Raw genomic sequence first — 13,308 nt, forward strand, 5'->3', positions numbered from 1 at the left:
TCACTATACAGCAATTCGCCCTGTGCACACAGTTATATGACAACAGACACATCTATAATATAGTGGAACCCTGTCATAATCAAATATGTTTTGCAGATACCGAAGTTGTTCATAGAAACTGGTAAAGCAAAGATGATAAAGACCTGCAAACAGTATCAGCAATAAACATTGTGCATCTTGAACATTAGCATAGGTTCAGAGGTTGATACTAGGCTATCTGCCCTAGGGTATGTACAAGCCTAGCCAGAGTGTGTTTGGCATTTGCAACCCTGTCAGATTATGACACTGTGTGTGAATAGTAGGTCACACAAGATAGCCCATGTACGTTTAGGCAAGTGTGCCTCTGTCTAGCAGGGACACAGAAGATATCCCAGGGGTAAACATATGATCACCCATACATTCGTCAAGATGTCTCCTGTAGGTGGTCAGTGGGTGGCTCTGCCTATGTGAAACTGGGATTACATTCTGGAGTGAGTGGAGACTCTGGGATAAGAATCTGTCCCTCCAGCATGTCCTATTAACATCTGTGCTGAGGTATACATCCCTGGAGTGTGTAGCTCCAAGGGAGTTGGATATCCTGAGGTGGAGCATGTCCAGTAATTCTGGGTTGGGTATATCTGTAAACAACAGGCACACATCATATCCGAGTAGGTGGTAAGTGATGAGTAGAGCTGGAGTTACTGCATCCGAACTGTGCAGGGCATCTGTGTGAGTCCCCAGATCTGCTTGGTGAGGAACTTCTGTGGCCAGTACCGTTGCTGCAGGTGTCGGGTAAGGTACACCCCAAATGTGGCATTGTAACCAAGCATGGATGTGATGAGTATAGAGGCACAATGGCCTCACTCGATCTAGATGTGAAACCATATGGGATAAGGTGGCCCACATAGAAGGTGTGTTCAACCACTTTGGCAACGTGAATGTCAAAGCCGACAGTACGAACAAGTCATGTCCCCAAACCCCTAACAACTCCTACTGTATGTAATAGAGTACTACCTATGTGGTAATGAGTGGGCATGTTGTTATTCCCATTGGGGATGACTATGCAACTAATGGCATTTAGCTGTAGGCCATGGCTCAGGCAACAGTCATCCATCTCTGTGAGACCCTGTTTGAGTATGCATGTGGCAGCTGGAGAGTTGATCATGGCACCCAGTTTGCAGTCAAGTGCAAACATGTTCAGCCATATTCCCCCTGTGGTAGCCTGTATGTCAGACAAATATATACAGAACAAGAGAGGTCCCAGGACCGAGCCGTGTGGGATGCCATGTGTAACTGGTGTATAGTCAGATATGGCACCTGCAATTCTGACCATGTGGGTGCTATCCCTGATCCAGGTATCAATCCATTGTGTGAGATATGTGTCCATATCGACGCTGGTGAGCCTGTGCATAATGGCCCAGTGGGTTATTGCATTGAAGGGTTTTGCAAGGTTCAGGTAGGCTGTGTGGACAACTGTCCCTATGTCGATGGACCTGTTAGCTGTTTAAAGAATATAAACAGGTGCAAGAGACAAGATCTGCGCACAACAATGCTGAAATGTGTAGGACACAGTGTCTTTAGGTTCCCGATGTCTATGTGTATGAGTCCCATGACAATACACTCCATAGCTTTGCAGAACAGACTAGTTAGGCTTATAGGGTAGTATTGTCTGTGGTCCGTTGTGGCACCAACTCTGTGGAGTGGGACCACTGTCGCTGTATGCCATTCCTTGGGTACATATCCTGTAGTAACTCCGATATTGAACAGTGATGCAATGTGAGGGTTGTGTCTGTCATGAAGCTCGTGTAAGATGCAGGCTGGGACACTGTCTGGTCACATTGATACTGTGATGTATGCTTTGGGGAGGGCAGTACTTACCTGTTACTATGTGATGTCAGGGAGGTTATACTCTGTTGGGACGGGTAGATGCTCCTTAGGGGGGATGGGGGGAGACATCTGCACTGAACCTGTTTGCCAGGATGTTGGCAATGCCAGTGGGTTCAGGGTAAGTTTAGTCAGTATGCAGTAACTCACAGCATGTCAGTGTCCACCCAGGTTCCTGACATAACTGAAGAAGGCCATGTGATAGTCCTACGTGTCTGGTGCAATTGTCCGGTAGAAGCGGCCCTTAGAAAAGTTCATGAGTGATCGTAGCTGTCTGGTAATACAGATCACAGATGCCTTCCCAGTCTGGGATTGTGCTCTATCATGTAGTAGCTTCCTCCTGACGTTGTACAGCTTATTAATGGCTGGGGTCTACCAGACAGGTCCCCTGCCTTTGGAGTAGTGAGTCCTGTTGTTATTTGGGATAGCACAATCCATGCAGTCCACTAGATGTCCATAGAATGTGTATGTAAAGGATTCAGCAGTGTGAGCCATATTTGCCACTGCCTCAGGGTCTCTGAAGGATACCACCTTGCTTTGGTGAAGTGAGACGTTGGCTCATGAGAAGTTCACCAAGATTACCCAGGATGGGTGTGTGGAGGGTATATGTATGCCCAGTGAGATACATGTATGTTCTGACCTTACCAATGAGGGGTATATCGCTGGTATGGAACATAGAGTCCCCATGTTGGTGATGATCAGGTCCAATATGTATTCCCCCTTGTGGCTGTGCTGACTGGTTGTGCCATAGCATATGAGTCTACAAATTGTAGCGACTGTTGGGTGAGGGTGTTGGGGCTTGAGTAGTATACCCAGTCAATATTTGTGTATATGAAGTCACACAATATAATGGTGTTTGTGGAGACCTTCATATTCTCCATAGTTCCCATGAAAGCTGAGTGTGGTTCCTGAGTTTGGGAGGGTGGTCTGTAGCAGGCAACAAACTGAAAGGCAGTTTTGCACAATGGTAGTTGTATATGTATGGTATGTGATGCTTTGTGCAGTGCTACTAACCTGGAGGTGTGTGTATCTGTGATGTATATGGATACTCCCCCTAGTTGTGTTGTCTGTTCCAAGTCTTGTTGTCAGAAAGCATGGTAAGAAACATAACCTGGTAGTGCTGGTGTGCATAAGAGAGCCTGAACCAGGTGTCTGTTAGTGCACAGATATCGCTATCCTCCATACTGAGGAGAGTCCTGAGTGGCCGCAATATGAGGGTAACACATCTGGTGTTGTGCAGCATTACCCTTAGTTTCATTTAACCTGTAATGCCTATGGAGGTGGGTTTGTCTTTTGAGCCCTGCTTAAAAAAGGCACAATGGTGGTAGCAAGAGCCTTAGCCAGCATTCTAAAGTCCAAGGGTGACAGGTGCAAGCTTTTCCAGAGTGAAGCTACTTGGCATGTTGAGCATGTCAACATAGGTTGACAGACACTGTATCCCCCATGAATGAAACAAATTTGTTAGGCAACTGTTAAACGTGATATGTGTGTCTGTATACTGTGACATCATAATTGGTGAGTGTAAGATGCTAGACAAGGTTAGGGTCATACTGACCTGGGCTACATGATCAGAGTGTTCCTCCATGTATCATGTCATGTGGTCCAGGGAGTAACGTCTGAGGTTTTACGCACCAGCATGGACAATGATGGTGCCAGTCCTGTACTTGCTTTGGAGTGACCTGACTGCCTGTGTTATGCGGCAGATCCTGGCACCCGACAGACAGCCCAAAGTGACTATTCCCATGTTAGGGCTGGTGAGTGGTACATCAGTGTGTCTGACAATAAGTGTCGCCTATTACAAGTGTATTAGGTGTGTTGTTTAGCCTGAAGGGAAGTGACTGTGTGGCACACTGACATTGTGAACTATGTGATATGTGAGTATTGTAGTGGGATAGCAGTTGTGTGTGTGTCTGCTTTGGATCTCTGCTGCTTAGGCAGAGTACATATACAGCATCTGAGTATGTCTATGTGTGATAATGTGGTTTGAGTACTGTTGCTAGAGGATATGTGAGACTGATATGTGGTGTGTGTGGTTACCTTCACCACCTGATAGACTGTGCCAGTCATGGGTCGAGAGAATTCAGCACCCTGTATGTCTACATAGGTGCATCTCACACATATATCTGAGTTTGTCGGAAGGAGGAGAGGGTTGTCTGTGTACATGAGGCAGATGTGACATTGTGTCAATATCACAATATCCACCAGCTGGACCGGAGAGTACACACGAAACCGACCCCTGGACATGCCAGGTTATTATGATGAAATACTCTGTAGCCTGATCACAAAGGGTCAGTAGGGTGTTAAGCGTGCAAAAGTGTATAACAGGGATTAGTGCTCATGTTTGTTGGTGTTTTGTAAAAGGTAGCTGAGAAAGAGTCCAGACTGAATCATGACACCTCCTTCAGCTATGTCATAAATAGCAATGTACACCCATATATATGTCCTGAGTCAGGGCCAGCTGTAACTGACTGACAATGCCGACATCCTGACAGACAGGCCCATATGTACATACCCACCTCCCACTGACAATAGTCCATATCATCATACCAGGAGATATCACATGTAGAATGGATGAGCAGCTACCCCCACTGCCAAAAGCATAGCAGCAAGTGGAATACATTGATTCCCAATATGTGTCATGCACAAACTACAGAACAAACAGATCCTGCACCTGAACAGTCAGCTGAGCCTCACCCCCTACACAGGATGTGGAACCGTTGAATGTGTCACAGCTACATATGGCACTCCCCACAAGTGTTGGTGCACAACACACCATGGGAAGTCAAGTCCAGTACGCCTATGAAGTCTGATCTGCAAGGTCATGGAGTCCATCGTGGTTGCAGTCATAAACAGAGCTATTGGAAACTGACATACACACAACCCTACCAACTGTGGTATGTTCATGTGCGGATCATGGTTCCCAAACATGCTAGATTGTTTGCAAGGCAGCCACTCAGGACATACATCAATGAACACATCTACACACGTGTCACATAGACTTTGAATAGCCCTTTATCAACATCCCAGACACATGTAGTATCCACAAAACCAACAAGCTGTGCATAAATATGTGTTGACATATGACAGAATATCAATGTGTCCACAGATAGATCACACAAGGTAAGGATTATGAGGTCTTGTTCAAGCTGTTGACACCTGCTGACCCACATGGACCATTCCTGGAATGGCATAAAACAAAGTGTACACACATCACCATGTCCAGTCTGATGATGTCACCATCCTATAAATATAGCAGGAGAAGGAAGACCAGCCAGTAAAGCAAATAGAGCGCCGTGTTAATGCGTCTCTCTCTAATATCATAACATAGTTAGGTAGGGGTTTGAATCCTGCAAACAGTGAGTGTGTGTATGGGGGGAGGTGCAGTTTCCTTTAAGAGGTGTTCCCTTTTTGGAGACTGGGAAAACTCACTAAAATAGGTACATTCCTCTTTGGAAAGTCTGATGATGTCACCATCCCACAAATACAACAGGAGAAGAAAAACCAGCCAATAAAGCAAATAGCGTGCCATGTTAATGTGACTTTTTCTAGTATCATAACATAGTTAGGGAGGGGTTTCAATCCTGCCAACAGTGTATGTGTGCAGTTTCCTTTGAGAGGTGTTCCCTTTTTGGAGACTGGGAAAACTCACTAAAAGAGGTACATTCCTCTTTGGAAAGTCTGATGATGTCACCATCCTACAAATACAGCAGGAGAAGAGAAACCAGCCAGTAAAGCAAATAGCGGGCTGTGTTAATGTGTCTCTCTCTAGTATCATAACATAGTTAGGTAGGGATTTGAATCCTGCAAACAGTGAGTGTGTATGTGTGTAGTTTCCTTTGAGAGGTGTTCCCTTTTTGGAGACTGGGAAAACTCACTAAAAGAGGTACATTCCTCTTTGGAAAGTCTGATGATGTCACCATCCTACAAATACAGCAGGAAAAGGGAAACCAGCCAGTAAAGCAAATAGTGCGCAGTGTTAATGCGTGTCTTTTTCTAGTATCATAGCATAGTTAGATAGGGGTTTGAATCTGGCAAATGCTGACTGTGTGTGTGTGTGGGATATGTGTGCAATTGTCTTTGAAAGGAGTGCCCTTTTTGGAGACTGGGAAAACACACTAAAAGAGGTACATTCCTCATTGGAAAGACTGATGATGTCACCATCCTACAAATACAGCCAGAGAAAAGAAACCACCCAGTAAAGCAAATAGTGCGCCGTGTTAATGGATCGCTCTCTAGTATCATAACATAGTTAGATAGGGGTTTGAATCCTGCAAATGCTGACTGTGTGTGTGTCACTGTTGGTCAATGTAGTGTGGGTTTTGCTTTTACTATGGTATGACATATTATGATTACAACAGCAAGTTCATTGCACACATCAGTTATCTGCGTGGCAAATATATATGTGTACATGTCCCCTCAATCAGTACATAGATGTGAAGCCTGCATACTACATGAATACATTTGTTTCCATTGACAGGTTGTGCCGCTGCTTCTCAGATCGTAGGTCACATATGTATGTATGTGACAAGGCCGTCCACTGTCGTGTTCTGTGGCCAAGGTCATCTGTGGCACACACACCCATGACAGTTACTTAAGAGTAATGTGAGTGAGGGTATATGCCTGGGGTATATGTCAGACATGTTCATACACAACAGAGACTGCCAATAATGGACAGTCTTTATAGGTGTACAACTGCCTTGTGGATATGCATTCAGGCCTCTAATGTCTTATGTGATACACCTTGGGACTCCACAATACCTATGGATATGTGGATACCAAGGGACACATGATATACCATGAGGCTGTATGTACACATTGGTACCCAACATACATGTTGAGGGCTACCACCTGTGTGGTACTGACGGGATAGTATGTATAGTACATGAGGATGACTATGCCATAGTCAGCTTACTGCTATACAGCATGTATCAGACAACAGGTATCTGTCTGTATGATACCCTTGTGTAGGATATGCATCCCATCCAGGGAATGCATTGTAGGCCAATGCATGCATTCCCAGATTTGGATGGACACATCCCTAGTGTGCCTGCATGTACCTAAGGGGGCTATATGCCAAACAGGTGTGGTCACAGGAATGAGTGGCGGTCATTACCACTGGTTAGTGTTATAGTGTAGCACCGGAAGGATCCAATTGTTCCTGAGTTCCCTACGACTGTGTGTCATTTGTCAGGACATCATCCAATGATTGCTTATAGTCATGCTGTTGAGGTTGTGTATACTACCAGACCGCAAATCATTGACAGATATTAACGGTATCACCTACAGCATAGTGTCAACCCATGTCATACACACGTCTACCCATGTTAGTACATAACTGTAGTAGAATGCATACTGGCCATTGAAAGATACTATGAGATGTTAACAATGTACGACAGGGTATGCCACACATCACATGTGTCCACTATGCACGTACATGTAGACAGTGCACACCCACCATATTCACAGATGTACACTTGCTAAACTGTACTGCACACATTGCACACATACTGTCCGCTCACTAACACATGCTGGCAACACATTACACTTCAGCCAAGTGGCACATGGGTGGACAATACATACTCAGACCTAACAGTGGTGTAAACCATGCTACATTGACAATCAGAGTTTTGATGCATAATGTCTGCTCAGATATACCTACAAGGATGTCTTTACACTTCCTTGTTGACAACTTGCTATTATTGCTACACTGCTATAGTGTCACCCTGTGCATCAGCACCATGTTAGCCTGTTCCTTCATCAATGTTGCAGATGACAGCAGGCGACACAGGTATCATCATATGCACAGGGCATTTTGTTGTTTGCCAGAGCCTGACATTGACCCATCCAATCGACATGTCTGTGTGTGTGTGTGTGTGTGTGTGTGTGTGTGTGTGTGTGTGTGTGTGTGTGTGTGTGTGTGTGTGTGTGAGGGACAACAGTACAGCATGGGCCAACGTTGATGTAATGTGTGTGTGTATGTGTGAGCCCTAGTTGTTTGGTTAATGTGTGTGTGTCTGCATGAACACAGCTACACCATGTGGCTGCCATTTACGGTAGTTTGTGGGACAGCCACAGACTGTACCTGCTAGGCTGTACAGATCACTGTCTCCGGCCACGGACACAGTACCTGTGCCTGGCAGGGGTGCTACAGACAGTATCGGGTACCAACCCTGACTGTGTACTGTCATCAGAGGCAGAGGTATGACGACTGGACCCATGTCTCTGCTGGGACTGGCCAGAGCCATGTGCACATGGTCTACTGGGACGGTCAATGGACAGGCCAGCCCCAGCATTGCTGGGGCTGGTACTGCCACTACGGGAGTGGCTGTGAACTGTGGGCCGTCCGCGACCACTGCCAGCTGTTGCTGTTGCTGGCATGCATCCACGTCGACGTCGCAACCGTCCAGCATGGTCCTGGCTCATGGATGACATGTTGTGGAGGGCATCTAATGTCTCCACCCAACGTCTATCAATGACCTCCGTGTAAGTCTGGATGGCACCGGCAAGGTCACGGATGCTGTGATTGATAGCAGTGTAATGTGCCCTCTGCGCCCTAAGTCCCTGCCTGGTGTACCGTTCCATACGTGCCTGAGCCTGCATTACAGCCCAGAACATACGGGACATTGTAAGACCTGGAAGGGCATGCCTGCCAGGGGCAATACAACCAGCAGTGCTCCCCTGAAAACCCCTGGGCCTCCACCTATGTGGTACCATTCCAGGAATATGGCTATGGCTGCTGTGAGGGGATGCAAGTGCCATGGGTACCACACTCTCCTGGTCAATGCCAACTGTATGCTGTCCCTCGCCTATGGCGATTGGTGGTGAGGGATGTATTGACAGTATGAGTGTGCGCATAGATGGGGTTGAACGCTGTGTACTGTCGATTGGCGGACCAACGACAGACCCTGTCAAACCTTCCTGTGCCAAAATACATGTCTCATCATAACCACTATTCGTGGCAGTGGCTTCAGGTTGCTTGCTGCTTTCGCCAACCCCAAACTCAGCACCTGTGAGAGGAAGACAGGAAACACACTTTACAGTCTGCACATGAACACATGCACACATGCACACATGCACACAAGCACACATGCACACATGAACACATGCACACATGAACACTAATACACTCCTCACTACAGCACATACACACACATACCAGGAATCCAACACATACTCTATAGTGGGTGAAGGTGGGTGTCAGTATCACAAGGTAAACAGTCACCACACATGTGTCAGCATGCAGAATATGTGTTGCACAAGACCATGCAGTGCAAGTGTAGACACCCATATTAAATGGCAGTATACATGGCTTTGATGCAACTGTGTAGTTGTTCAGTGATTGGCTACACCCTGGAACACAATGTGTACATGGACACAACATTGCTGTGCAGGTATTATCAGCTCTGCAATGCCCTGTGCACCATCACTCACAAGTATACATGCCATGGCTGCATGTGTTATCTGTGTGACACATAGATATCCATGTCTGAGTACAGTGTCTGTGTCCATAGCAGATAATAGTGGGCACGGGTGCAGCACATGCATGCTATGTACACACACGGGATGTGTGGTGCGTGCATGTTGATGTGAAGTAATCCCAATGCTCGACATTGCCAGTGTACAGTGGTTATGGTGAGTGTGGGACATATTGCAGATATGTCGATGCCAGACATGGCATGGCATGCTACATGACTGCAACATTGAACACCATACATACCCAATGTGTGTCAAGTGAGCTATACACCCACTAGCATTCCAGGACATATATGTGACACTTTGGATGGTGACTGCTGTGCATATTGTGTATAGGTGCATATGTTTGCACACACACAACATTGAGGTGCAAAACAATGACTGCTATGAGTAGTACTGTGGTCACTGTAACTGGATGGGTTGTAGTACCCTGTGCCATCATCAACATGCATATTGTGTTCACTCACAGCTACTAATGTGTGCAAGACCACTGCTTAGCATGCTGTACCTGAACTGCAGTGCCATGGCTACGTTCACAATTACACAGCCACCTTGTACATGGGTGTGTGAGGTGCCCAATAGGGAGCATTGCGTAACATGACTGTGTTATGTGTTGCAGAGTGTTGCACAGCCCCATGATATGCCTCTACCCCTGAGGTTCATCATGTGTGTGTGCATGACATGTGGGATACTGAAGTGTGACCTTACAGCGGGTGTGCGGTAATGCCAAATGTAGCATGTTTTTGTGTACTGCGTATGATAAACGTGCTCTGTTGTGTACAGCTGTAGCAACTATTTATATCCAATGTGCAGTACAGTGTTGCCACAATTGTGTCTGCTGCACTGTGCATTGCATGTGATTGAGGCAGCTACTGACTTTACTGAGATGACTGATGTCTCACAGCAAGCATGCACAGCATGTATTATGTGTAGGTGTGTTACGTGTACATGGCCTACACCTCACCTATGACATGCACATTTCATTACCAATATTAAAGTGTTAACACACTCACCAGCATGTATCGTCTGCCCTGCTGTCACACCAGAGGGACCTACAAGAATATGACACAGTTTGTCAGTGGCCACAACTGTGGCATTGCTACTGTGAGTGTGCTAAACGACAGTGGAACAACAGTCAACAGTCACAGGTGTACGGATACTATTCCAAATATCAGTATTGCACATATTAGGCAGCAAAACTGCTAAACACACAGTACACATCTCACATATACATATTCTAACAATACAGGTAATGATAGTCTACAGCTAGGGCATATTATCTGCATGCTCCATGTCATCCTGCTGGGTGGCTCCAGCCTCCATGATGACACATGTGTGATGCTGTTGCTGCTGTAGGCCAGGAGCCACCACGCTTAGGAGCAGCTCCACCACTCTGGTGAGGGGGGATGTATGGCTGCCCCACCACCTGTGGCAAGCTGTTGCCTATGGATATCAGACACATGCCACCGGACATGTCTAATTAAATCACTGCAGTGATGGCGTACCTGCTCATATATCCGGTTATGCATGACTATGTCATTTACCCGGCGAAGAAGGTCTTGCCACAGTGCAGTACGGTCATGCTGGTGCTGGCTGGCCCTGGAAAAAAGCAGGTTATAGTGCTGCACCAGGCTGTTCAGAATTTCCTGCTTCTCTGCAGCTGAATATGATGGATTACGTTGATGAGCCATAACCCTGGAAGACAATTAAATGATATGTGTGAGCATGTCATGTGGCACACTTAACATTATGAAGTACAGATATCACTTAACTGCCATATATAGCATCTATCTGTCTATCAGAGGATACACACGTTCAATACCACATATCAGTGCTCAGCCCACAACTGGCTGACAGTGCCTGCCACACTCGATATAACAAACCAGTATACACCAGTAGTCGGCACACTGTTTGGGATACAATGCACAACCTCGCCCCGGGGGTATATATCAAGCTAATGCATGAAGAAATATGTCATCCAATGCAATTAATGTAATGTACATTTACAGTATTACCAGTAAACCACCCTAGTCTTTGATGCCATACCCCTACCTAACATATAGCTGGCATACTGCTGTAACAGAGTATACATGTTGCTAGGTACACACACATACCCTGTAACACACATGTGATTGCAGGCATGGTACAGGCATCATTACACACACATCAGACATGCATACAACACACAGATGTATGCCAACACAGATGAGCATTACCTGTGTACCTTATTGTACTGTGTGCCCCTACTTACAGATACCTATGCCTGTGGTATGTAATCTGTGCAGACTACAGGAAACACACAAGACAGTGTTACCAGGGACTGTGAACATACACCATACTGTGCTGTTTAGGCCTACAACTTCAGGTAGTACAACAGTTCATATGTGAGCTGGAGTCACCAGCAGTACCACTTACTGAGCATACATGTATTGCTTTAGCCTAGAATGGGACACCACAGTCGTACACAAGGAACTACGTCACAACATATGCCATCCTACTATGTCTGCATCCCAATAACTGACATATCTTTCTCTGGCCTCACACCTAGGACACAAACTACCATGACAGACACAACCTCACACTAAGCTATCACACCTTTACAAACCTTGCACACAGTCACTGTCACACTCATTCTACCTCACATAGCAGGTATTGCACTGAGTACATGTGTGTGTGTGCATTGTGTCATAGGTAGGTAATACGCTATGGGCCTAGAGCAGCCTAGCCATATGCTACCCTGGCCTTTGACACACATGTAATGTGATTTCACTTGCTCCTGTCAACCAGATACTCAGAGGTGATTCCCAGCGTATATTACCTATCTCCAAAACAATCATCAGGGGTATGTATGACATCTGCTAATGATGAGCCTTGTTTGTTAATGCTGGGTGGTTTAGTCCAGAGTATGGCATATTTGTGGATAGGAATCTGTACCTCCAGCATGTGCTGTTTAGTGAAGTGACAAGGATTAGGGCCCTAGGTCATGTAGCCCGGAGGGATTGTGAGGTGTTGTCATGGTGGTTGGCTGACTACTATGGGTGTGACATACCTCTGTATGTCCGGCAGTGGTAACCTCTGGGTGGGCGGTATGCAACGCACTCTAGCTGTGGTTTTGTGAGTCAGTCTACTTAGAGCATGTGTTTGAGGGCAGTATTACTCTTTGTTAGGTATGTCTGTGGCCTTTCCACTTGCTGTAGTTGTTATGTGAGGTACATACCACATGGGGCATTGTGATGAGTAGAGGGGAACACCGACCTATATTTCCCTAGATGACACACCTTTTGTGATGACACGTACCAAAGAGACAGATTACATGACTACTGTGGCATTGTGATTATCAAAGGGGAGCCTACTGTTCACCTAGGTCCCAAGTACCCTTCTGACACCTACAGTGTTAGGCAGGCTACCACCTATGTGGCAGTTACTGCGTAAGGTGTTTTGGAATGGGGTATGGCACTGCAGTATCAACACTGGTGTTCAGTCCATACCTTGGACAACAGGCACCTGTTGCATTACATATGACCCCGTGTCTCCCTCTCTCTCTCTATATACATATATATATATATATATATATATATATATATATATATATATATATATATATATATATACATATATACATATCTATACATATCTATACATATCTATCCATATCTATTCATATCTATACATATCCATACATATCCATACATATCTATATATATCCATATATATATATATATATATATATATATATATATATATATATATATATATATATATATCCATATATATCAATATATATCTATATTTATCCATGTATATCCATATATATCTAAATATATATCTATATATATATATATATATATATATATCTATATCTATATACACACACACATATATATATATATATATATATATATATATATATATATATACATGTATATATACACATACATGTAAACATCCATTGCTGTACATATAGCTGCACAT

The sequence above is a fragment of the Protopterus annectens genome, chromosome 4.part0, assembly GCF_019279795.1.
Source record: "Protopterus annectens isolate FY-2018-M chromosome 4.part0, PAN1.0, whole genome shotgun sequence".
Classification (NCBI taxonomy): domain Eukaryota; kingdom Metazoa; phylum Chordata; order Ceratodontiformes; family Protopteridae; genus Protopterus; species Protopterus annectens.